This window comes from Macaca nemestrina, chromosome 9 (genome assembly GCF_043159975.1).
Source record: "Macaca nemestrina isolate mMacNem1 chromosome 9, mMacNem.hap1, whole genome shotgun sequence".
Lineage (NCBI taxonomy): Eukaryota > Metazoa > Chordata > Mammalia > Primates > Cercopithecidae > Macaca > Macaca nemestrina.
In genome coordinates this window covers 17,807,012-17,834,261 of record NC_092133.1, presented here as the reverse complement: position 1 = coordinate 17,834,261, position 27,250 = coordinate 17,807,012, and the positions used below count along the sequence as shown (strand labels likewise).

General features: G+C 40.3%; 1 protein-coding gene and 2 long non-coding RNA genes across 9 annotated transcripts in view; 1 reads left to right on the top strand and 2 right to left on the bottom strand.

The window, feature by feature from the left end:
* The window catches only part of LOC105467216 (attractin like 1), an 882,222-nt gene that overhangs the window by 794,968 nt on the left and 60,004 nt on the right, over window positions 1-27,250 (top strand). The window lies entirely within an intron of this gene.
* LOC105467209 (uncharacterized) lies at window positions 1,464-5,266 on the bottom strand. The gene is made up of 4 exons (XR_978702.3): window positions 5,196-5,266; window positions 4,101-4,189; window positions 2,743-2,820; window positions 1,464-1,543 (listed from the first exon to the last, which is right to left on the bottom strand). It is a non-coding gene; the product is annotated as an uncharacterized lncRNA (long non-coding RNA).
* LOC105467201 (uncharacterized) overlaps window positions 20,007-27,250 on the bottom strand; it is a 36,269-nt gene continuing 29,025 nt past the window's right edge. Inside the window, exon 6 of one of the 2 annotated variants that reach the window (XR_011607621.1) lies at window positions 20,007-20,093. This is a non-coding gene — a long non-coding RNA (uncharacterized lncRNA). The remainder of the gene's footprint in view (window positions 20,094-27,250) is intronic. The other variant, XR_003014839.2, reaches the window with a different exon arrangement.

Sequence of the window (27,250 nt, the reverse complement as noted above, 5' to 3'; positions counted from 1 at the left end):
TCCTGCACATCCAGTCTGCAAACTCCAATGGAGAATAGGTTCTATTTCTTCCCCCGCTATCCTTCCCACTCCATCTAAGACCTGTCCTTACTTAATAAAACTCTTCTATTAGGAAAACAAAGCTCTTGTGCACATGAGTGAATGAGCTACAGCTGTTGGGAGTGAGCAGGACAATCTTATCTTTAGATAAACACCCCACAGAAATGGGTGGATATGTGTACCAAAGGAACGTTCATGGCAGCATAATTTTTATAGCTGAAAACTGGAAACAATCCAAATAACCATCAATAACAACATGGATAGATAAACTGTAGTGTACTGATACCCAGGTATGGTATATAGTAATGGAATGAACTACTGCTACATGCAGCAGTGCCGATGGATCCTGTGTGCATAAGGTTGAGCTAAAAAACCCAGCCACAAAAGACTATGAACTATATGGTTTCACATGAAGTTTTTTAAAAGGACAACTAATTAATAGTGCTAGGAGTCAGTTTAGTAGTTATATTTCAGGAGGAGAGAGCAGAGGGGATCTTCTAGAGCTTTGGTGTAGAAATGACTGATTTGGAGGTGAATGTTCTGACTAAGGCCTTCTGCCTGGGTAAGAATCTCTGAGCAGTTCAGAAATGGCCTACATTCATCAGATGCAGAGGCAGCCTTTTCAAACTGTCCGTTCAGCCTGCAGTGGGGGCATTGGGAGTGGATATGAAGAAGGATATTTTGAATAGCTTGGTGTCCACTCTGCTCATAGGAAGGGACTTAATGATTGATTCAGTAAGTAAAATTTCAGGAAGAAATGGCGTGCATTTAAATATGGGCTTCTGTGGCAACAGTGCTAGAGCTGAGGAAAAAGGGAACAAGCTGTCATAATAGCAGTTTCCATCTGGACCTTACCTTTACATGGCTGTTTTAGCCATCAGCATTCCAAAATGAATTTGAAATCACATTTTACCTCATTTCTCTTTATATCTGGCCCAATATTTCTTTTGGTAATCCATGGCTGTGAAGCCCTTATAAGCAGAATCCTGGCCTATTTTCAAGGATGGGAGATATGACACACCAATTAACTCGAGGAAGGTTTGAATATAGGGTGGTTTTATTTCACCATGCAGAATGTTGAAGCCATATATCCGCATAGCCAGCTACTGCAAATTCCAATACCGGAATCACATTGCTCCCATAGTGGATCATCTGACTGTTAGGAGATTCTCAGCAAACAACAACAACAACAAAAAGCATTAGGCCGCTTCTTCCTAATTATGTCTCTCTCTAAATATCTAATTATCATTGAGAACAAATTGCATGTTACAGAGATAATATTATGGGGAATCGTTAATCTGTTGGGCTTCTGCTTTCGAATTCCTGAGTCGGTACTGCAGCTGCTGGAGCAAAAAATTCTGCCACCTGGACACTTCATTATGATTTCATATTTAAATGCAAAAAAACTGCAGAAGAGAGGTTCTATTTGATGGACTTGGCTTCTTCAGGCATTTCATACTTAGATATGCATCACATGTACAGGTTTTCCAAATATCCCAGGTACCTGGGAATAGTGAATAATTGAGCATTTACAGGGACAGAATTACAAGGGAACAATGGGAATACAGTAATACCAATAAGGTGACAGTGGAATTGACTTCTCTAATTATACTTTCTTTTTATCCATGCACAAAGGTCTGCAGCTTTTTGTAGCATTCCTTGGTAACTGCATGGGACTTCCTTAATAAATGCTGATCCAAAAAGTACACATTCCCAAAGATTACCTGATAATTGCACCTACTGTAATATGCTTAAAGCTAATTAACATTCAGTCTTCACTTTAGAGAATAGAAATTACCAGGTACTTATCCCATAATTACATCTTTGTGCACTCACTATTGTAATCCGTGGCATTAGCTATGTAATTAAATGATGAACAGTGACTGTATAAGTAGAGAGTACTTATGTAAAATTTGTGTCTTATCAAAAATAAATAAATAAACAGATTCAAAGACTCATGTCTCATTTGAAATTCCATTGTTCTCAGGGAGATTATATAGCATGTCAAGAATTGATAATAATACTGTTAGCTCCTTGAAGGTGGAAAGATGATAGTCCTGCCACTCTGTCAGGAAGATGCCCACTGTGGTTCATCTTACCACCAGGGATGAGCGGCACCAAGCAAGTCTCATGGTATTTTTCTCGGCGTGCATCAAATAACAAGTACTTAGACACTGTCTTACTAAATCTGACCTGTCTCTAAGCTATGAAATCCAGTAGTTTTATGTCAGATGCTTTGTGCAAGAATTCTTTTAAAAAACAATGGTTTCATCTGATCACAATGCTAATATATATTCATCATGGAAAGTTTGTAAAATATTGAAAAACACACAGAAGAAAATAGAAATCACTTGTAATTCCTTATCAATGTTAACTTTTGTCCCTATATGCTTTCATTCTCTCTTATAGATGAATCTCACTGTATATACATATATATGTATACTTCTTGCAACCTGCTTTTTAGAAGCGGTATATTGTGAACATTCTAATGAAGTATTATTGTCTTTTATCATATTCCTCACAACTCCATTATATTCTGTAATATTGATAGTCCCTAAATTATTTAACCAGTTTTGATGGACATTTAGGCTAGTTTTTCAACATTAATTGCTATTATTTTACTATTCACCATGTGAGGGTTCTCTAAAAGAATTTTTAAATGTTGTTTTCATGAAAACATACTCATTCATTCTAAATTATTACCTTGTGACAATGTCAGTGCCTGCGTTCGCATCTGTATTCACAGTATGCTATGCTGTGTGTCGCTTTCATTGTTGTGAGCTGATGAGAAAGGACAGAGGTCTGCTTAATAAGTAAATGATCATATAGTTGGTTCCACCAAGTGAAACCAAATGACCTCATAGTATGCAGAACGAATGGAAGCTCAAATACCAAAAAGCAGTGATAGGACTGAGCCATCACATGGAGGTAGCAGAGATACATAAAACTCAAAACTAAAAAAGAAAATAGAAACCCAATAAATTGATACCATATTCACAGCAGACAGCAATCAAGGCTCTCATAAAAGTCATTAGTTTCGAGACTAACATGGAGAAACCCCATCTCTACTAAAAATGCAAAATTAGCCGGGTGTGGTGGCACATGCCTGTAATCCCAGCTACTCGGGAGGCTGAGGCAGAAGAATCGCTTGAACCCATGAGGCGGAGGTTGCAGTCAATCAAGATTGCACCGTTGCACTCCAGCCTGGGCAACAAGAGCGAAACTCTGCCTCAAAAACAAGAACAAAAACAAGAACAAAAACATTAGTAACCCTAAATTAATGTTGTTGTTTTGAATGTCATGTGTTTTGTAAATGTTGTATTTAATTTGTAGATTTGTTTTACATTTGTTTGGGTTGTACAGTTGTATAAGAACCATAACCCTAAACAGCTACTATGTAATTTCATATTTTCACACATCTAGGTAACAGTAAAATTAAGTCAAAAATGAGGGTCTGTAAGAAGTTTTCATTTTAAAACAGATCCATACATTTTCTCAATTTGGGTTACACTGTCCTCATAACTACATCATTATGCATATCCTTGGAATAAATTATTTCCTTAGGGAAATTTCTTAAACATAAAATTATTGTCAAATGTTATAAACATTCTAAGGCTTTTGATGTTTCTGTTAAATTTGAGTACAGACTGTTCAAGTTACTTTTCCCTTTAGTTTACCCTTCATTTGTAATACTTTCTGCAGTAGTACATTCACTCTAGTTTGCCAAATATTTATTGAGTGCTAACCATGTGCAGGCATCATGTATTGGCATTGACTAGTGAACATGTTAAAAATCCATCATCGTGGACCCCACACCAGACCCACTGAATCAGAATCCGCATTTTCACAAGATCCCTAGGTGATACGACTGCATATCCAAGTTTGAGATGCACTGTTTTAAGAACTGGACCTGGAGGTAGACTGTCTCTCTGACACTTCCTCTTGACCATCTCGAAGGTACCCCAAACACAATATGTTTGTCTTAGTTTTGGGAGCTGCTATTATAAAATATTACAAAATATCATAAACTGGGTAGCTTATAAACAACAAACATGTATTACCCTCAGTTCTGAGTTAGGAAGTGCAAGATCAAGGCACCAGCAGATTTGCTGTCTAGTGAGGGGCAGCTTCTTCCTAGACGGATGTCTCACTGTAACGCCACACAGTAGAAGGTGCAAGACAGCTTTCTGGGGTCTCTTTTATAAGGGCCATTCATGAGGGCTCTGCCCTTGTGACCTAATTATCTCCTAAAGGCCTCATCTCCTAATACCATCACATTGGTGATTAGGTTTCACTACATGAATTTAGGGGGTGGGGAAGGGCACAAACATTCAGACCATGACAATGCTCAACATAGAGTTCTTTTTTTTTTTTTCCACCATACCTATTTATTTTTCCAGTTTTCCTCATCTCAGTGAGTGGCATCACCATCCACTCTCTCATGCAAACCAGAAACCTTCCTCTACTTTACCCCCATATCTAATTTATCACCAAGTTCACTATCTCTCACATCCCTCCTATTTTTTTGCTCTTTCTCTCCACTGCCACCATCCTTGTCTAAGCTACTCTTGTGTATTACCTGGATATTTTGCAGTATCTTCTGAACTGGTCCCCCTGCTTCCATTCTTATCCCCTCTAGTTTATTTTCCACAATAAGTTGTGGAAAAGAGTAATCTTTTGGGTAGGCATATTGGAACTTATCACCAGCTTGCTTAAAACATCCCAAGGACCTTCCATTGCTCTCATGATAAAGACAGAAATCTGTAAGGTGGTCCCACGAGATGGAGTCCTGCTTGCTCTCTGGACTTGTCCCATGCCGAGTTCTGTAAGGTAGCAGTCCTCTCTCACTTTCTGTTCTCCTCACCCTTCAGTTTACCTAGTGAACTTCTATTGTTCCTTAGATTGTAGCTTAGTCATTTCTTCCTCAGAAAACCTTCCCTGATCTCCCTAATTAGATTCATTCCTCTTGTTCTGTGATCTCAAATTACACCACTTATTCCCCTGTGTTTTTATCACTGTTGTAACTCAGCATTCATTTTTGGTGTCTTTGATTAATATCTGGCACCCCATGAGAGTGCAAGCTCCATTAGGGCAGAGACCACATCTGTTTTTTCCAGGGCCTAGAGGATGACAGGTGATGTCTTACAGGTCCTTACCGCTCTGGCTGTCTTCATGAGTGGTTCTTCCACATGGAATGCCCTTTTCCTCCGTTGTCACTTAAATAAATAATACCTGTCTTTCAAGATTGAATTAAAGGAACAACTCCTCAATATGATCTTCCCGGCTGAAGTCCTCTTCAAATCCTCTTATAAGGTCCTTATTACCTTCTACAATAATTACTATGCATTTTTCTCTCTCTGTATCAATCAATGTAAGTGACCATTAGTTGCTGCAAAAGATAAACAGAAGTTGAATTTCAATCACACCCAGTTCAACATGGGCTAACTGAAGCACTCTTAGGCCCCCTTCATCTTATCAGGCCGTTTTCCTCGCATGTGGCTCACAAGGCAGCCACAAAGCATGGAGAGGACTCACAGTCTCTTAAATGACAGGGCACAGAAATGGCATGTCACTTGTGCTGACATTTCATTGGCTGGAACTAGTAATCTGACTCCTCCTAAATGAATGGTGCCATGGAATGTAGTCTCCTACATGCCCAGGAGGATGCACAGAGCCAGCTATGAGGGAAAACTCGTCATCTCTACCAAGCTGTATGTAAACTCTTGAAAGAGGACAAGATCTAAGCCCGAGTCACTTTCAGAACACTAAAGTACTCAACCTCTCCCATGTTTACCAATTAATACAAATTGCTGATTCAGTGAATGGCTCAGGATTTCAGAAGAGGGGAGACAAAAGCAGAGAGAAGTAGAAAGGCAGATACAGAGCAGTGCAAGAAGACAGCGTCTCTCTCTTAGTCCATTACTGTTTGTTTCAGCTACTGACACACTTTTGGGCAGTGTTAACTAAATTGATAAACAGCAGACCCCATCCCCACCCCCACCTCCCAAAGTCAGTTTTTTGGGGTTTTTGTTTGTTTTTGAGACAGAGTCTTGCTCTGTCACCCAGGCTGGAGTGCATTGGCGCTCACTGCAACCTCAGCCTCCTAGGTTCAAGCAATTCTCATGCCCTCAGCCACCCGAGTAGATAGGATAACAGGCATGTGCCACCATGCACGGCCCGAAGTCAGTTTTTGTTGTAATAGCGTGGCTTCCTATATGTGATATTACTGAAAAGTTTCAGAATAATGCCCTTGTGCTGGACAGTGCACAAGGTGTTTTACATATACTGTTATACAGTAATTCTTTCAACAATTCTGCAGTGCAGGCGTTCTTATCACAGAACTCACAATTTTCTGCCTCAGAATGTGCTTTGAACTCTGTCTGCCTCTAAAACCTATGTTCTTAACCATGACACCACACTGAAGTTTATTAAACATCCGAGTATTTATCAACCCCAAGAATGAGCACATGTAAGTAATGTGATTAATCTACCCATTATAATCCCTGTGACTTAGCCTTGGAAATGGACTCTAAGGAAACACTTGTAGAATTTTGCCAAGACAGTAACCAAATTCCAGAGAATATATGTGTATTTAATTAAGTTACATATTCTAAAGCTAGGGTGATGAGCAATTTGGATAATGTTTCTGTCGTGTGTGCGTTGAGGGAGTGGTGGTTTCCAGATGAGACAACGGCCACAAAGTACCTTGTCATTTCTTCCATTGATATATATGCTCATATATGTTTACACAAATAAGACTAGCTTTTGGCTTTATGCTTAGTTTTATGTACAGTACAAACATTAAATCGTGAAGGTGTTCATCACAGGAAAACCAAAGAAGCCCTCGTAAGCCTAATAAATCATTGTCTGTGCATCCAGCTCCCTGTGGGTGGTAGACCATCAGAGCACATGGGGACCGAGTGGCAGTCTGTGTTATGTTAAGAATGTGGAACCTATTAAGCAGAGAATGAGAAGTTGAAGGATTCCATTTTTCACCAGCTCTAACATGGTTAATCTTTAAAGCTATTTATTGAACACAAAGACATTTGATTGAGCACTTAGTAGTATGAATCTTTCTCTGCCACTCTCATTCATCACCTATTTTCACCGAATCTTTGTTAAAATTTGCAGTAATGGTGCTGTATGAAAGGGCCTTTATGTGACTCACAGTCCCTATAAAATATGATTTTTTTTCTTCAGATCATCCTTTGAAAACTGCTGCTGCTTGTTATTTCACATATTTTTTTTCCAAGTGCATTAAGTTTACCTGCAACGGGAAAAGATTATTTAGAGAAACATACACTTTCTATTTCCTTTAATAGCTTGTGTTGTGATATGTTTGATAGTTCATGAAGGACACTGTCAGATTTGGGGAATGAGCCAATAAACTTTAGGTACTAAGAAATATAGCCCCGAAATGATGCCTCCTCATATGCAGAGATATTTTATCAGCTTAATGGTACCTTTTAGTGTCTGACACCTTCAGTTTTCAGGTCTGCTCGATGGCCTGTTTGCTTCTGTGCCAAATTAGTGTTGAGGGAGGTTTCCGATGAGAAGAATATTCAGTTTGGATATTAGAGTTATGGCTGTCAAGTTGGAGGCGGTCAGCCTGGTTTATCTCAGATGGTATCTTTTACTGCAGAGACTGACTGGGGACTCATGAAATGCCCAAGAAACTCTTGTTTGGCTGTGAGGGTGCAAATCAAGGTGTGTGGGCAGGTGGGTAGGCATCTCTTGCCTACAGCATTAACAGACATTTTATTTTGTAAAGTACGTTCTATCTTCCCCAGGTTAAAAAAAAATTCGTATGCTCATCTTATTTTAAACAGATTCTTTTAGTGGTAAATGAAAGCTTGTAACCTGTAAAATAGCATTTATCTTTATATTCAAAACTTGGGCAACCACAGAAGAAAATCGAGAGTGAGGACACTTATAAAAGGAGGAGAACGTGGGGTCAGGAAGCAGAGAATGCAAAAGATAAGTGTTCTGGAAGGAAAAGGGAGGCCAATTGTTATCTCTAAACTGCCTGTGCCTGTGAACTTCATCTAAGAACAGAACATCGAAAAACCAGGCTCACTAGCCTTGTCTTTCTCTTTGGAAATACAGAGTTTGGCAAATAAATAAGGGGATACTTAATTATCTTCAAGCAAATATTTCATGTAAACAGTACAGCAAATTATATTGTGCATATATAATGCCATGTTTGGAGCAGATGACTGAGTTGCAAGGTAGAATGATCGTGAATCATCTGTCAGTTACTCCTCTGCCCTGGATCTAGTCATTATACATTTATTTTTCAATGTCTTCTTTTTTAAAATGACTCTTCTCCAAATACTAGAAGAGCACTTGGTTCCTTTTGGTAGAGAATTTGTATCTTCGAAATGGACAGGAACTTCAGATATCACAAGAAAGGGTAGCTTTAGTTTTCTTTTGTTTTACCAGTTAGATTATCTGGCTGAGGTTGATTTAACTCAGTCAGGTAAGCTAGTAAAAGTTTGTCTTTGCTTGATAAGACTGATTTTTTGTTGCATTAATCAAACAATCTTGTATATTCTAAATTTTGTGCAGTTTAAATAGGACATTGTTAATTCAGTTCCTCAATTCATTACAAAGGTGCAGTACAGATGCTCACACATTTACTCCCTGAATGATAGATGCAGGGTAAGAAAAGCAAAACCAGCTTCATGATATCTGTGGTCAAGACATATATTAAGGTGAATATGGAGAAGAGTCTACTGAGTCTGCTGAAACCCTTTCAAATATTTTGGGTTTTTGTTGTTGTTGTTATATTACTCTGTTTATTCTAAAATCAGGCATCTGAGGCTTTTTTCTCTTCTCAGAAAGATATTTCTGGAATTTCATGACATTGTAATGGTGACTGTTATTAAAGCAAAATTTGATGGCTTTTGTTTATGAGACCTGCCAAACAGTGCAAACACAGTTACTATTTCCTTTAGAAGGAATATGGTAAATTTTTGTGTAAGACACTCTTTACCCAATAAGGGGGGATTTATAGTTTCCAAAAGTGTAATATAAAAACAATCTTCAGTTTCCCCATGTTATGTATACATCTAGTAATATACTTTCTGTCCTGTGTAGCTACCAGCAATTTTAATATATATAGTTGCTCTTAAAAATTTTATATGATACACCACTTGTTGTTACCTTCTAATAAGAATAGTGGATTCTAGGCTAGCAATATTTCATGCTGATGATACATATCTTGTAAGACTATGAACTTTTTGAAAGCAGGCATAGCAAGCATATAATTTAAACTCTACTGCATGCATTAGAGATTACAGAGGGCCTGAGTTTCCTCAAGCCACCCATCTTATTAAGTCATAGCACTGCATACTACATAATGGATTTGAATTCTGATTGAAATCATTCATGATCAGGGAATATTTACTCTAGATATAGAAAATTCAGGCAGCTGGGAAAAGAGAAGGGATCGAGTTGTTTCACAAGCCTGCTTATGCCCCAGTGTTTGTGATTGTAACTCTAATTATATTTGTACTGTATTAAATGAACTAATTTAACTAAATGTTCCATAAGTTGATAAAATATTAGCTCAAAAGTTGTTTCTATTAAAATTATATTAATACTTTAGAGAGACTCAAGACAAGTTGCTTTTAAAAACTGCTATTGAATTCTTTATAAACATATATGTCATGGAAACCTAGGGAGGAGCGAATTTCCATAAACAGACTATGCTCCACTGTGTGCCAGTGCCTCAAGAATAGGAGGAAAATAAAGAATGTGAAGAGGCCATGGGCTTGGCAACTCAGGAGCTACTGCTGACAGTGCAGGTTCAAGTTTCATCGTATAGATAAGGGCAAAGGCTGGATTTCAAGATTTTAGGCATGAGGTGGAGGGAAATGGGGACAGGACATGAAGATCATGATTGTGTGGCGTCATTCAGCAGCCAGGTGAGGTGGAGAGGAAGGAGTTATGGAGAAGTTGATAGTCTAACGCTGAGAAGGACTTTAAAAGAGTATGTATGAGAGAAAAGACTTTAAAAGAGCAAGAGGTGTTTAATGAGTATGATGCAGAGGAAAGAGCAAGGTTTTGGGTTTGCAATCTGTGTGCCTTTTAGTAATATATTTAACCTTTGAGCATCTAGCTGCTCCTTCTATAAGACTGAAATAATATAAGACTCAAAAGATTTTGGGTGAATAAAGTAAAATGTAGATAATATAGCACAATTTGTTCTTTTTCTTTATATCTTATCTTCTGTTGGAAGACTGTATTCTACTGGGCATGTTGATGGGTTAGCATAAGCACTTTGGGTGCAGGCCTGGGAAAAGCTGAATAGCCCTGGATTCAGAGAACAGAGATCCAGCCACTCCTCCCGATGATTCAGGAGCCTGCAGCTGGGCAGCAGAGGTGGCAGTGGGCAGTGAAGGGCTAGCAAATGAGACAGATGCCTGGCATGCAACGTGACTACTTCCACAGGGCCCCCACGCAAACAATAATTTCTGTTGAACTCACAAATGTTTGGTGTGGATATAGTGGGAGCCAAATAAGGACCTTTGTTTCACGCCAGGGTCAGTAGGTTAAAGGAAAGTTTCTCAGGGAAGACAAAATTCAAAAGACCATCACAACTTGTTATTCAAAAATGAACCAAAAAAAAAAGTCTTTGGAAAGACTTTGTGCTTCTACAGGATGAGGAAAGAGGCAAGGGGAATAGATGGAAATTTCAACGAGACTTCAGGTGGCAAGGAAGCCCTGAGCTGACTCCTGGACCACATATAAAGCCAGGTGTCTTGAACATAACCGACATGGAATCGGTGATGCTAATTAGCATAATCTTTGATCGAAGATGCACCAGAGGTCATTGTTGTAGGTCCACTGTCCACAAAGTGGTTGGAGGAATGGGACTGAGATGATGGCTGAGTTTCTTTTCTTTATAGGACATGCAATTAATGACTGCAGCAGAATTTCGGCTCTTGTGTTGCGTTTCCCTAATTCCTGAGCATCGGTCATGAACTTGCTAGCCTTGCCAAAATTTATCCAGTAAGCAATGTTTTACTCTCACCTTTACAGAAATCTAAGAGCTTTGAAATTGGCTACATACAGGTGCAATGTATGTAAGGCAGGTAGCACCCAAGAGAATTTTTTTTCCTCTAAGATAACAAAATATTTACGAGACCTTTGAAAAAAATTGCTGGAGTTATAACAGAAATGTGCTGGGAAGCACCAAAAAATCCCAAGGAACATTAGTTTCTGAAATTGATGCCAAGATATTGACCATTGTTGCATTCTTGTAAAGATCTAGAATATATTCTTATGAAAGACATTTTTATCATAATTGTTTAAGTTAGCAGCAAAATCGCGGGGTGTCTGTTATACTACCCACAATAACACTCCTGGACGGAGAGAATGACAATATCAGTTCTTTAAAAATCCAACACAAATATATCCCTCCTTCTGTTTGTACAAAGGCAACCATAATGGCTTTTGCTTCTGGCAGACTGAAATAACATGTGGGGTCTCTGTAGAAACACTTGGAGTCTACAAAATGAGCTTTTAGTTTATCCCCTGGTAGTTAATTACCATACCTCTAGGTTAATTACATGGCTCTCAATCGCTCAGTTGTAACTGTGGTTTCACTCACAAGCTGTGTGTGGTTATTCTAGTTTACTTGTTTTCTTAAGTAAAACTCAAATTGCCGTGTGCATGAGATCCAGAATAATGATCAAGACTGAAGTATGCTGAAGTGGGCTATGTAATTAAAACAATTTCATCAAAAGCTTCGTATTTTAAGTTGCCATTATATTGGTAATGTTCTTTTGGTTCCTCCAAAGACCATTTCTAAAAATAAAAAAATAAAATAAAAACAATATTTTACCTTCATAACTAGCACAAATAATCAGATATTTGCATGATTTACAATTAAACAAGAGGTACACAGTCCAAGGTGGTCGTGTGTGTTGAAGGAACAACACTGCACTGGTCCACCGGGGATACAGCTGAATAACCTGGAGGTATTTGTTGTCATTCAGTATTCTCGGGTGCAGTAGCAGTACCTTCTCAGCTGCCGCAGGGTTAGGCATACAGCAGCGTGTTGCACACGGACTGTGCTCATCCTGCCGTTCTAGTGTGAATGCATTATTTCCAGCTTTGTGGAAGCTCCAGCACATTCATAATCACTTTCTACTCGCTCTTGACTATGACTCTTTCATCTGACAAACCCTCAGTGAAACATCTTCTACCTGTCACTGTCCCCCTCCACTCAGGAAAATCACAGACCTTGTTTGTGCATTCAGCAAACAGTTATGGAACATCCACTGAATACCGGACATTGCTGAATTCCAGGGATGTAAAAATGAGTAAGACGTGGGCCCTGTGTTCAAAGATGCTAATGTCCTGTGAAGACAGACATTTACACAAGTAATTACAATAAAGTGTAAGAACTCTTAATCAAAGAGGGAACGCCTAATTGTATCCAAGAGTGATGTACAGAAGAGGAATCAGGGAGGCCTTCACAGAGGAGCTGATGCTTGAACTGGGTCTAGAAAGATGCAAGGAATTTGCCAAGTGGTTCAAATGAGAAGTCAAGATAGTAGCAGACAGGGGAAAGAAAATATATGAATGTGGAAAGGATGGCTTTGTGTTTACTAATTTGATCTACCAGGTGAATGAGGTTGCCGTAAGGCAAGAAAAGGAATACAAAAGGAGAGAAGGGGAGCCCCGTTATCGTGTACAAGGAGCCCGTTATCGTTTTCTATATTGTTGTCGCTGTCATTATCATCATCATCATCATCATCAAACCATGTTTGTAAAATTCTTCTAACACGTTCAGCAGATTGATTTTATAAAAAAACCATAAAACCGTATTGCCCATTCTATGAAGATTCAGTAATGTGCTGTCTTCCTAATATGTATTCTTTGATTATGGTTCTGCCTGTACTATTAAATTATAAAGTATGTAATGATTCACAAGTTGGAAAGCTGAAAGTGACCAATAATCACAAAATGATTTAAGGATATCACTTTTTTATATTTCAAAGAAATCAGTAATTCCTGTGCTAATTAAACAGTTTCACAGCATAGAGAAAAAACTCAGTGTTTTCCACAGCAAGTGTAAATAGTTACACTTTTATTACAGAATGCAAAACTTGACAAAGATAGCGCAGTAAAATGATGCCTTGAAAAAATGGTTATATAGTTTATTCAAGACAATAAAGGTATAAAAATATCTGGTAAAAGTCTGGAAAAAATAATAATGAAAAGTCTAATGGAGCATGAATAATTATCCCAGATATTAAAACATAAAACTATAGTGATTAAAACAATATGGGCCTTGGCCTCACTACACAAATTAGTTAAAAAGAAAAAGAATACAGAAATAGACTCAAATATATGTGGTAATTTAGTGCCATAATAAAGAAAATAAAATAAATGGAGGAAGAATGACTTTTCAATAATAGTATGGGGAGAGTTGGCTAGAAGGTGTTCAAAAAATATGAATTCAACCATTACTCTTTATATTAATTTTTAAGTTCCAGATAGATAAAATAGTGTACTATAAAAAGGCATACATAAATACATAAGTTCGAAATATGAATAAATGTTTTTAGAAACTCGTAATAAGGAGGACCCACAAAGAAAAAGACTAATCGCTGGTGACTGCAACACTGACACATAAATCCTATAACCAAAACCTCAGTGAAAGACTAAATCAAACTAGCACACTATTTATATCACTTAGAATCAGTATCCCTAACATAAAGAGTCCTGATTAACTAATTTTTTTAATGTGCCAATAGGAAACTAGGCAAAGGAAGTGAATGGGCAGTTATACATGCATACATACATACATGCATACATACATACATACATCCCAAAGAAAGCAATAGGAATGGCCTATATGAACATAAAAATATATTCAATCTTTCTAATAATTGAAGAAATGCAAGTTATGACTATAGTGGATTATCATTTATGATTAAAGATGAAACAAATGCATAATATCGTATGTTGGCAGTGTCTGACAAAACGGGCATGCTCATGCATTGTTGCAGGGACAGTGGGGCAATTTTTAATCTAAATTTGGAAGGTACTTTATCTAGCAACCCCTCTTAGGAATTAAAGATATTTGAAGAAATATTCAAGAGTATTGATTTCAGCTTTTTTGATCCTAATGAAAATTGAAATATTTTAAATGTGAATCGGAAGGAGAGACAGTTGATCTATGCAGACATACAAGGCTTAAATGCTTGGGGATCATGGAACTAGTTAAATGAAGGAATGGTTCAGGTGGAAGACAATAGGGAGGGATGGGATCATAGAGAATGGGAGAGTGTCCTCACAAAGGGACAGGCACTCTCTGCTCCAGCTATTTGTCACCAGTAGGGAGTGATGAGCCCAGGCTGCCAGATTTTTGTGGAAGAGAAGGTGAAAATCGAAATTTGAGGATGCAGTCCCGAATTTTTAAACTAAAATGTAAAAGAAAACACAATGTGGATCATATATATAACCAATACTTTTGCCAACTCTGGATATCATAAATTTGTTTCTTCTTTGTTTATCTAATACATCATAAGTGATTGTTCATGTTAGTCATAACTTGCATTTCTTTAAAATTATTAGCAACATTAAATATATTCTCAAATAGGTCGTTACTTTTTTTGTTTTTTTTGTGAGATGGAGTCTCACTCTGTTACCTGGCTGGAATGCAACGGCGTGCTCTCAGCTCACTGCAACCTCCGCCTCCCAGGTTCAAGCGATTCTCCTGCCTCAGCCTCCCAAGTAGCTGGGACTACAGGCACACACCACCACGCCCAGCTAATTTTTGTATTTTTGGTAGAGATGGGGTTTCACCACGTTGGCCAGGATGTCTTGATCAAGACCATCGTTGGCCTCCCAAAGTGCTGGGATTACAGGCATCAACCACTATGCCTGGCCCCCTTTTTTTTCTTTGATAGGTATGTATGTATGTATGTGAATTGTCTATTCACTTCCTTTTCTTAGTTTCCTATTGACAAATTTACTTTAAAATTAATTAATCAAATACCAAATTTAGCTTTCAAAATCTAGTTCGCACCATGTGATTTCTGCAGTGAAAGACTTCCAGGCCATCATTGTGGCAGGCTGTTCTGCTGCCCCCGCATGGGCTTCTCCATCTCCGAGACAGGAGTGTCTACCCCTGTCTGGCAGTGCTGCTGTATGAGCATTGCACTGGCCCAGCCTGTTAACGTGGGGCAGAGCATGTGTTTCCTTTTGGCCAAACACATATGAGTGGAGGTGACACACACCTTGTCTAGGAGACCTTAAGGCTATAACAGGTCTCCACTCTGCTGTTCCACACTCTGCCTCTGTCCTAAACAGGGACCACCTGAATCCTGGAATGAGACAGCACATGAAGCAGAACCGTAATGAATGACCAACCCCTGATATGTTGTGTAAACAAGAAATCAATACTTGTAGTTACAAGTCACTGAAACTGTTGGGTTTGTTATTGTAGCAAAGCTGACTAATTTTTAAAATTGTTTAAAATTTGGCAATTTTCACTGACATGAAAAGATCTCTACGTTGTGTGGCTGAGTGGAGGAAAACAATAAGCAGCCAAACAGAATACATAACTTGAAACTTTTTTTTTTTTTTAATTGAGACGGAGTTTCACTCTTATTGCCCAGACTGGAAGGCAATGGTGCGATCTCGGCTCACCGCAACCTCCACCTCCCAGGTTCAAGCAATTCTCCTGCCTCAGCCTACCAAGAAGCTGGGATTACAGGCACGCGACACCACGCCCGGCTAATTTTGTATTTTTAGTAGAGACAGGGTTTCTCCACGTTGGCCAGGCTGGTCTCGAACTCGCGACCTCAGGTGATCCGCTCACCTCAGCCTCCCTAAGTGTTGGGATTACAGGTGTGAGCCACTGTGCCAGGGCCATTATATAAAACTTTTAAAGTAAAATGTTGCATATTAATATACCTCCATATAGCTAGATGTATTAAAGAAAAGCCTGTTAGATATGCAAAATTGTTAATAGTGATTGTCTTGAGACGCTGGACTTGGGACAGATTTTACTCTAGTTTTTCCAGTTTCCTGTATTCTTGATTTCCTGTAACAAATCATCTTTGTAAAAAGAAATTAATATTTCTACATGACCGATGGTTAAAAGGATCTCAAGAGCCATATAGAACATAAAATGATTCCACCAGAATAATTTTTCACCCTCAAGAAAGTAAATATCTTCATCTCATAAAAACTTGATTATAGAGCCAAGACTAGCCAAGGCACTCCTGAAAATGAAGATCAAAGAGCAAAGATTTGCTTATCAGGATTTCAGGAATTATTGTAAAGCTATACTAATTAAGGCAATGTGCTACTGGCATAATACAAGTATATGAACCAATTTTAAAAAGTGGAGAGTCTACACATATCCAGAAACTTGATTCATGATGTAGTGGGCATTGTAGACAAGTTGGAAAGAAACAGTTTCCAATAAATTGTGCTGGAAAATTGGTTGTCCATATTTTTTAAAAAAGAGAAATTGGGCCCATACCTCCCATTATAACTCAAAAATTAATGCCTCTTGGCTTAAAATTTTAATATGAAAGGTGATGTCATAAAACATTTAGAAGACAGTCTACAAAAGATCTTAATGACTTTAAAGGAAGAGAAAGGTTTCTTTAATATAAATCTCAAACCATGAAAAAATTAATTCAACTACATTGAAGTTGAGAACTTCTGTTCATCAAAAGATTTCATTTAAAAAGTTTAGAAGATAAGCTACAAAACAGGAGATAATATTTTTAAAACCTGCAAAAGGCAAATAATAATATTTAGTTATTTTTGAGTGCTTATTATGTGTCAGATGCTATACTAAGCTTTTACATATATTAATGCAGCTAATTTCACAACAAACCCATGAGACAAGTAGTATTGTCATCCCCATTTTGTAGATAGCACTGAGGCACAAAGAAGTTAGGGAACTTGCTCATGCCCACGTAGTTAGGAAGTAGCAGAGCTGGAATTGGAACCCAGGCTGACTGGCTTCAAAGTCTGTTATTTTAATCACTCCAACATTACACTATACTGCCTCAGCTATATTAAACAAAGGATGATCATTCAAAATATATGCAGAGCACCTATAATCAACAATAAAAAAGACTAGCAGTACAGTGAAAAAATAGCAAAAGATTTAAGGGTCATTTTACAGAAGAAGCAAAATAAATGGTCAGTGAATATATGACTAGTAGTCAATTTCACTAGTAATCAGTGAAATGCAAATTATAGCTACAACTTTACATCCACCTGATTTACAATGATGTAGGAGAGTCCACTTCCTTGCCAGTGTGAAATAATGGCACAGATATGGACTCCCCTACACTGCTGGAAGGAGCATAGATTGACGACTATATTAATGTCATCATTCTCTTAAGAGTTAATGAATTTATCTTTTGGTCCTACTATGTAAAAATTTTATGGAAAAAGTCATCTCTTTAGGTCATATTTTTCTCCCATATGGACACATGAAACAGTTCTATTAAAAATAGAAGCAAATATGTCTCAATTGATAAAATATGTATATGGAGTTTATTAAATGGTTTGTAAAATATAAAATTCATCTTTAAAACTTGAAGGAAAGTATGAGCCTCACTCAAGTCTATTTTGATTAAAAAGATAGTACATATTTGAGTGAAAAAAATTATTTAACTTGTTCTTAAGGGCCTATTTAAGACAGATTTTTATTCCATCTTGGAGATGTTGACAAATCAAAATGGTAACTGTTAATTGATGGCAGGATTTTAGGCAGTGGTTTTTTTTGTTTTTTTTTTTTTTTCATTTAATATGGTGCCCTTTGTCTCATTTCTCACTATCCCTTGTATGCTTTTATCTTAAAACATTAAATCAGCAAGGAAAGTGTCAGAAGATTACAGATTAGTTCATTGCAAACCACAGCTTATCTTTACACTGACCGGCAGGACAGTCTTAGTGATGTTATTATAAAAACACCAGAGAGGAACAGAACTGAGAGGGGGGGAAAAAAAAAAAAAGCTTTGCTTTTCTAGAACAGTTTCTAACATCAGTGCTAAAAACCATCATGCTTTGAACTATCATTTTTTGACTAGATAATCATGATAGCGAGAAAATGCCCTCTATCCCCTCAGTTCAGTCCTGAAGAATTAAGTCCTGCGAACAGCAGCTGTCCAGTTTGTTAGAGATTGACCTGTGAAAGATCTCAGTGCTACCAACACCTTATAGGGCCCAAAATGTAATAATAGCATAAATTATGTTTTCTTTTTCACATCTGCATGCTGAGATTGTTTTGGAGATCTTTTAACTTAGCTCATTATAATCAAGTTGTACAGCCTTTGTTTTAATAAGATTCTAATCCTGAGGTCTATCCTTCGCATCAATGACTTTACACTGTTAATTGCTTTCTTGTCCTCCATTAAATTGCGGTTGCAATTGCTTCATCTTAAAAGGCGCCTTGTGCTTTGTATTCTGCCCCATGCTCTGCAGACACACTTAGTAACATCATCTTCCTAAAGAACAAAATTACCTATTATCCCTTTAATCTTGATGTACTTTTTTATGTGTTTGGTTCCTAGCTAGTGTCCAACCAGGAAGCTACATATTATCTTCTTTTTTAAAAAAATGTTTTTTTAAAGGCAGCATAGTGTGGATGGCCAAAATTTATTTCTCGATAGAACTCACATAGTGCATTCATTTATTTTTTATAGGACTAATTAAAAAGACAAAGGAATCTATTCTCCCCTTGATACACCAGAGTGACTTCCATTAACATTAATGGAAGGGAAATACTTGCATGGAGATGAGTGGAGACCTCATATTAGAAAGTGAAAACAGCAGAGTCTGGAGTGAATGTCCCCACGTTTTTGACGACAGAAGCTACACAAAAAGCAAATAGCTCAATTCACGAATGTGTTTTCCCCCTACGCTTTCTGCTTGTTTGTATATTGAGGAAAATCAGCGAATAATTTGGAGGCAGTTCCTTCCTTCAAAAATCAATTGGATGTGAATTTGTTATTTTAACACGAATGACACAACTTACAGGAGGAACTCAGCAATGAAAAGCAACGGGGGGATTTGACAGGTCTTTGCTGCAGTGGAGTCCTGTGAGACCTGCTTTTGGAGGCAGAGGTGAGAGTAGAAATTGGATACCTGAAGAACGCTGTACACAGAAACTTAATTTTCAAGGAAGACCAGCTGTCCGTGTCAAGCTGATCTTTTGATACATCTTTCCAGAAATCTATCAAAATCTGGAGACTGCTTCTGACTTTTCAGGATAGCCTCTGAATCTGTGATCCCCTTGGCCCCCTTGTGTACCTTATGAAAGTTTTAAATTTTAAACATACATAATCTGACACAAACTGGGGAAGTTTCTCTTTTATCATATCATTCTTGGGTTAATTACCAGGGAATGAATTATTTAAAGTGTGACTAGCTCTCCATGCTGTATATTGTTTTAAAATATTGATATATTCATTTTGCATCTGGTGGGTGCTAAGTTCAAATTGCTTTTTACCCTTTGAAAATGTACTTCAAAAATACAAGCAGTCTTCTGAGCAACAAACCTCTCCGTAGTATCTTGCCGCTGTCCTCCATTTCCCTGGCCTGGACTTTGCTTTAGCTGCTTAAATCAGGCTCAGGAGCATTTTATTTTGCCTCCAGTCTCTCCCTCCCCCTGTCTGGTTAGCACTATCTCTGGAATGTTGTTACTATTCATACTGACCTGGAAAATGCTTCTGAGATACTTTCTCACTTTAATTGCTTCCTTTCTTAACTATGACAAACTCCCTGCTTCAGAACCTTACCTGCAACTTTCTTTGGAGCCAAAAGAGATTCAAATCCTTTAGCCAGAGTTCTTTGTTCAGCTTAAAGTGTGACTTTTCCTGTGTTATATTTATCACCTTTAATACCTTCTCCTGTCTTGGGGTCCAATTCAGCCTTCATCTCCTCTCGTCAGAATTTCCTAAAGAATCACCTATATTTTTCTTCTCACAGTAAAACCACATTTTCCTCCATACTTCCTATGTTGTGAAGTGGTTTGCAAAATGTATCCAGAGGAACTTGGGCTGGAGGAGAAGGAGAAGGTAATGGCGAGGAGATCCCATAAGCATTTCATTTTAACTTTGCATTTTAAAAATCCTTTCATCCCTCTAAGATTTTTTAGTGTGTTAGGTCAGGACCTCTGAGAAGCTGACACCAAGATGAGGTGAAATGTGCAAGAGCTTTATTGGGGGACATGCCTATGAAGGGTACAGGGAGGAAGCATGAGTAAGTAAGGACAGCCTCAGACCAGGATGTAAGTCTGGCACCTGTGGGAGGCAGTAGGGGGAAGGCTAAAGGAAGGAACAATGATTGGGTACCATGGTGCAGTCCTAAGAAAGTTTTGAAAAGACCGATGGAAAGTCCTCAAGCCAATACCTGCCAGTGAAGTTCCACATCAGGCAGGAATGGACCTGTACCATTACTCCCACCAAGCTCAGCACTGGCTGGGACCATCCTGGAAGAATTTGGCAGCACTGCACATGGTGCTGGATCCAGAGGGGTGGCATTTGGGTTTTGAGTCAACTATGTTCACCTTCACAGGAAATCTGATTAGCACCTTTTTAGGCCACCACTCTTAGCTGTTTGTTTTCCTACCTGCAGTGTGGCTGTTGCCCTCAGGAAAAGAGATCAGTAACCTGTCAAGGAGTAAGACTGTCTTCTACTGGCCCTTCTCCCAGTGCCAACTAATGCTGCTTTGGAAGTCACCATGGGATCACTATAGACAGTGTAGATTTCCCCCTCTCAAGCTCTGAGATTAATGACACCTGTACATCCATGAAATTAGCTCCAAGACTATGCTGTGGCCAAGGCTCAAAATCTATTTCCTATTCCCCATTTCAAATTATATATAGTCATGTTTCTAAAAGACAGCATAACAGGTTGTAGAGATCAAACAACCTGAAAAAGCTAGGATACTTAATCGACTGTCAACATAAAGATGCCCTAAGTTTGAATACAAACTGCCTACCATTTTCAAATTCCTGGAGAGAAATTTAAGTCCAAATATTCAATCACTTTACAAATTAAAGTCCAGAGAACATCAAGTCTGCCATCAGATTCTCTTGTCCTAGTGAGCTAAATTTTAAAAATATATATCCACAGTTTATTCTCTCCAATTTTTGATAATTGCTGAGTGCCAGGTACTGGAGTTATTGATACATAGAATGACTTAGGATTGCTTGAGCAGCTTCAGCCTGGAGTTTCTGTCACTCGCATGGATGTAGTCCCTTTAGTGCTTCATAAATTACAGTGAAGTCTGAAAGAGTTCAAAATAAATCCTTAAAAATCTCAAGATTATTATTGGCCTGGCACTTACCCAAACGAGAAAGTGAGCCAGTCCCCAGCTACTAAAGTAATTAGTCTAGTGCCCAGGGTTACTAAAACTGTAGCAGAGATTGAGTGCTAAGTGAGTGAAGGAGAGTAGAGGGAGAAAATATTGGTTTTAGTCTTTTTTTCCTTTGAAGACAGGGTCCTACTCTGTCACCCAGGCTAGAGTTCAGTGGTGCAATCATGGCTCACTGCAGCCTCAACCTGCCAGGCTCAAGTGATCCTCCTACCTCAGCCTCCCGAGTAGCTGGGACCATAGGCCTTTACCACCATACCCAGCTAATTTTTTTTAAGTTTTGTAGAGGCAGTGTCTTCCTATGTTGCCCAGGTTGGTCTCAAACTCCTGGGCTTGTTATGCCTAGACTGTTTATTCCTTGAAGAAGACCACCAGAGTCCAGAGTCAAAGCTAAGCAGCAAGGATCTTTATTACAGGTTCGAACCTGGAACTCTCCCTCGCTCGTGAAACGAGACGGGCAGGAGAGCTCCCCCACTCAGCTCCGAACAATGTTATATAGTCAAGAAAAGTGGGCATAGAGTTATTATACAAATCAGATATATGATTGGCTAGTGTTTGAACAAGGCGATTTGGCTAACTATGATTGGTTCCTGCCATTTCTGATATTTTGGTTCAAACTTTGAGGCGGGAGAGCAGGTTTATGGCAGCAAGAGTTTATCTTACTTAAACACGTCTTGTGACCTTGCCTCAGAACTTACAAAATCTCTGGTATGTGCAAAACAAAATCTCTGGTACGTGCAGAAAACCAGGTACTCACAGAACTTACGAAACCTCTGGTATGTGCAAAGATTAGAGAGCAGAACAAGGGTGTAGCGGGTGGGGGGCGGGTACACATCTATCTTTGTGTCCTTTCATTTCCCCCTTCTCATAAGTAACTGGATGTCCAATCTTGGATTTCCAGAGTCTTATAATATAGCCTTACTTTCTGGGTGCAGGAGAGGCTGGTGATGGCTACGGAGGACCATTAGTTGGATGGTATCAAACCTTTCTCTGACAAATTGTGAAATTTTATTTACCACACAGGGGCCTATAGTGAATAGAAGTAGTAAAGACATTAGGGGGCTTAAAAGGGATGCCAGAAGGGAAAACATTGAAGAGCTTCACCAATTGTTAGCGGCTGTAGTGAATTGTTGCTTTTTCATTTCTAAGCTTAGTTCATGTAGGCGTTGGACTCTTTCCTCAACTAACCCTGACTCATTTATATAGAAACAGCATTCTTCTTTGAGGAACGTACAGGTACCTCCTTTCTCAGCCGTGAGTAAGTCTAAGGCTCTGCGGTTTTGAAAGGTGACCTGTGCTAGGGAGGTGAGCTGCTGCTGAAGGGAGGCTAGGGAATAGGCGGAGTCTTCCATAGCAACAGAGAATTGTTGTAACAGCTTGTCGTTTTCTATCATGGAGTGTTGTAGGGCCCCTCCTGCTAACCCCGCTGCGACGACAGAGGTGGTTAAGGATATTCCGGCAATTAGTGGTAGAAAAACTGCTCGTCTATGTCGCGCAGTTTTAGTTGGGGCGGTCCCTGCCTAGCCTGTGAACTCTGCCGGGGTTAGCAGTGTCAGTCGGGGAACTAGGGTAACAGGGATACACAACTGTCCGTCAGAGATGCTTTTGGACAGAGTTTTTAACAGAGTCATATTACACCAGAAGAACACACCAGGGGGAGCATATATGGGACTATTAGGGTATGTAGCCGATTGGTTACAGAGGCTGTTGCTAAATGCCGAATAACAATAGGGGTATTTCTCTTGGTATGGGTCACGGTACAGGGCCACATCGGGTATCGTGACTATTGATGAGTTAAAACCTGTATAGTTTGTGGGAGGGGAGGATAGAGGAACAGCCGTTAATGGTGGTCTTCCTAGGGTTGCACACATAAAGCAAGAGGACAGGTCGCCTAAACCAGTGAGGTTGGCAAATGCTAGCCCTTCCCGTAATAGAGTTAGCCAGGAGAAGGGCTGCAAGTCTTGTGATAGCTTGGTTTCTTGCCTGTGGATTTGTGTGTGGATTAAGGGTTGAATCTGGACTAGACTTCTCTACAGATATAAATGGCTACTGGGCCAGGTACTAGTTGATGAGTAATATACTCCCCCATGTTGTGGGGTTGTCCACCGAGAGTCCCATGGGTCTCTAATTATCCAAGTGTAAGTGACGGGAGACTCAGTTTTGTAAAAATACCACCTTTGTCGTTCTCTCCAGTATCAGACAGAGTGCGTCTTACAGTAGCTATATGGGCAACCTGCACTCTGGTGCCACCAATAATGTTTACAATTATATTCAGTTTGATTATATTCAAAACAGATCATGGGTATTGCTGGTTGGGCAATCTGGAACTTAGTGAAATTGAGGTAAACTATAGTATTACACCCTGAGGGGGGGGCAGTCTGCGCTAGCTAGCAGTTTACCCGCTTGGGGGGTTTCCCCGGGGTGAGTTTTGTTCTCATAGAGCCAGAATCTCCAGACATAGGGATTAGACGGCGCAGCAGTGAGGAGAGTCAGATGCATAAGGCATAAAAGCATAGGTAAGCTAGACATGGTTACGGCTATGGGGATGACGGCGCAGGGTTAGCTTTAAGGGATTGTTCTTAGCTTTGTCTATAGTCTATGTAACCGGTGCTCCAGACGGCTCGAGAAGGTCGGATGTTGGGTCCACTGGTTTGACGTGTGTGTAGTGGATCCACGAAGCGATGCCTTTTACTTTGAGAGCGGTGGGAGTAGTCAGGAGTACTTGCAGTGGTCCTTTCCACCTGGGTTGAAGAGTTTCTTGCCGGTGGCGCTTGACTAGGACCCAGTCTCCTGGCTGGAACGGATGAGGCGTCGGCGGAGGTCCTGCCTCGTACAGTTCTTGTAGTCTGGGCCAAATTTCCTGGTGAATTTTCTGTAAGGCTTGTAAGGAGAACAGGAGGTCAGAGACATTTTCAGTTTCAGGTTTGAGTAAGTCATCTTTTAGACTGGGGACCAGGGGTGGGGGTCTGCTATACATGATTTCATATGGTGTGAGGCCTAGTCTGTAAGGGGTATTTCGGGCCCGGAACAGAGCGTAGGGGAGAAGTACTACTTAATTAGCGCCAGTCTCTATGGTCAATTTAGTTAAGGTCTCCTTCAGAGTCCGATTCATCCTTTCTACCTGTCTTGAGCTTTGGGGCCTATAAGCATAATGTAATTTCTAATTTGCCCCCAGAATGGAAGCCAAATCCTGACTTACCTTAGCAACGAAGGCTGGTCCATTGTCTGACCTTATTTGGACGGGAAAGCCATACCTGGGGAGGATTTCTTCTAAAATTTTCTTTGCTACAACCTGAGCAGTTTCTCTCTTAGTTGGGAACGCTTCTGTCCATCCTGAAAAAGTATCTCAGTCTCTGACGTTACAGCCGCTCCTGCATACCGCTGGCCTTGGTGGACGTAGCTGCTGCCATCAGTGAACCAGGTGAGTTCTGTGTCGGGGAGCGGACGATCTTGCAGGTCCTCCCGCACCCCATGCACCTGAGCCAGTATCTCAGTGCACTTATGGGACGGGGCATCCAAGTCTGGATTTGGCAGCAGTGAAGCAGGGTTTAAAGAGGTTGGGGGCAGAAAAGTTATTCTGAGGGGGTTTAACAGCAGTCCTTGATAGTGGGTGAGCCGGGCGTTACTCATCCATCGGTCCGGCGGCTGCCGGAGGACGCCTTCAATGGCATGCGGGGTTATAACGCGCAACTCTTGCCCCATGATAAGTTTATCAGCGTCTTGGACCATTAGGGCGGTCGCCGCGATTATCCGGAGGCAGGGTGGCCAGCCAGCAGCCACTGAATCTAATGTTTTTGACAAATAGGCAACTGGCCTCTGCCAGGGGCCTAGGTACTGTGTTAACACGGCTTTTGCAACACCCTTACTTTCATCCACGTATAAGTGGAAGGGCTTGGAGACATCAGGGAGCCCCAGCGCGGGGGCTGATAACAAGGCAGTTTTGATTTGCTGAAAGGCCAGCTCAGCCTCTTCCGTCCAAGTGAAGGGCTGCCGTTCCTTTGTTGCCTGGTATAGGGGCTTGGCTAACTCAGCAAATCCGGGTATCCATAACCTACAGAACCCTGCCGACCCCAGGAATTCTCTCACTTGCCGTGTTGACTGGGGTCTAGGGATGCATAGGACTGTTTCCTTTCGGGCTTTGGTTAGCCAGCGTTGCCCCCCTTTTAATAGGTACCCCAGATAAGTTACCTCCGACTTGCAGATCTGAGCCTTTGTTGCTGAGGCTCGGTAGCCTAGCTCCCCCAGAGTCTTCAGGAGGTCCTCAGTCTCTTGAACACAAGTTTCCGGGGACCTGGCCGCTATTAAGAGATCATTAACATATTGCAAAAGAGTTATTTCAGGGTGTTGCCGCCGGTACTCACCCAGATCTTCATGAAGGGCTTCATCGAACAGGGTTGGCGAGTTCTTGAACCCTTGTGGCAGTCTGGTCCATGTTAGCTGACCGTTGATGCCCCTCTCAGGATCCGTCCATTGAAATGCAAAGAGTTCTTGACTTTTGGGAGCCAGAGGAAGGCTGAAGAAAGCGTCTTTTAGATTAAGAACGGTATACCACTGTTTTTTGGGATGTAAGGCACTCAGAAGGGTGTATGGATTGGGCACAGTGGGATGTATGTCCATGACCCTTTTATTAACTTCTTTTAAATCCTGTACTGGCCTGTAGTCCGTACTGTTGGGTTTACGAACAGGTAACAGTGGAGTATTCCAGGATGAGTGGCAAGCCCGTAGGACTCCCTGGTCTAGGAGTCGGCGGATATGGGGCGTAATTCCTTCTCTTGCCTCCAGGGGCATAGGATATTGCCGAACCCGAACCGGGTCCGTCCCTGGCTTAACTTCCACGAATATGGCAGGTCGATGTTTAGCTAGCCCCAAGCCCCCAGTTTCTGCCCACGCTTCAGGGAAACGCTGGAGCCAAGAGTCAATTCCCTGATCGGGGGGCTTTTGCTCTTGATGGAGTCGGTACTCATCTTCTAAGGTGACAGTCAGGATAGATATTGGCCTGTTTTGGGAATCAGTTATCTTGGGCCTTTCTGGCTCAAAGTGGATTTGGGCCCCCATCTTTGTCAGCAAGTCCCTCCCTAGTAGAGGGCAGGGGCTCTCTGGGATGACTAGGAAGGAATGGGAGACTTTTCCCGTTCCTAAGTCTACAGTCCTCTGGGTTGTCCAGGGGTATTTTTTGATGCCTGTGGCCCCGTGCACCCAGGATGTTTTCTTAGATATTTTTCCAATTGGTTTGGTTAGGACTGAGCGTTCCGCCCCAGTATCGACCAAGAAGCGAACTGGGGACCCCTCCACTTGCAAAGTTACCCTGGGTTCGGGGAGGGGGTCCGAACCCCGTCCTCCCTAGTCAGAGTCCTGGGTAACGAGTACGGAGGTAGGGTTAGCTGGTCTCCGTTTCTTTGGGCAGTCTTTAATCCAGTGGCCACGTTCCTTGCAATAAGCACACTGATCTTTTTCTAATCCTTGCCTAGGGCCTTGCTTTTTCTGCTTTCTGTTTTGGCCATTTCCTGCCTGGGGGAAAGCTGCTACTAAGACTTTGGTCATTTCTTTGGTTGCCTTGAACTGTTTTTCTTCTGGAGTATCCCTATTATTATAAACTCGCTGGGCCATCTGAAGGAGGTCCTGAATCTGCTTTCCTTCTAAACCTTCTAATTTCTGGAGTTTTCTTTTAATATCTGGTGTTGCCTGGTTTACAAAGGACATTACTACCGCTGCCTGATTTTCCGGTGCTTCCGGGTCCATAGGGGTAAACTGTCTGAAGGCTTCCATTAATCTCTCTAAATACACAGCGGGGCTTTCTGTCTTACCTTGTAACACAGAATATACTTTAGCCAAATTGGT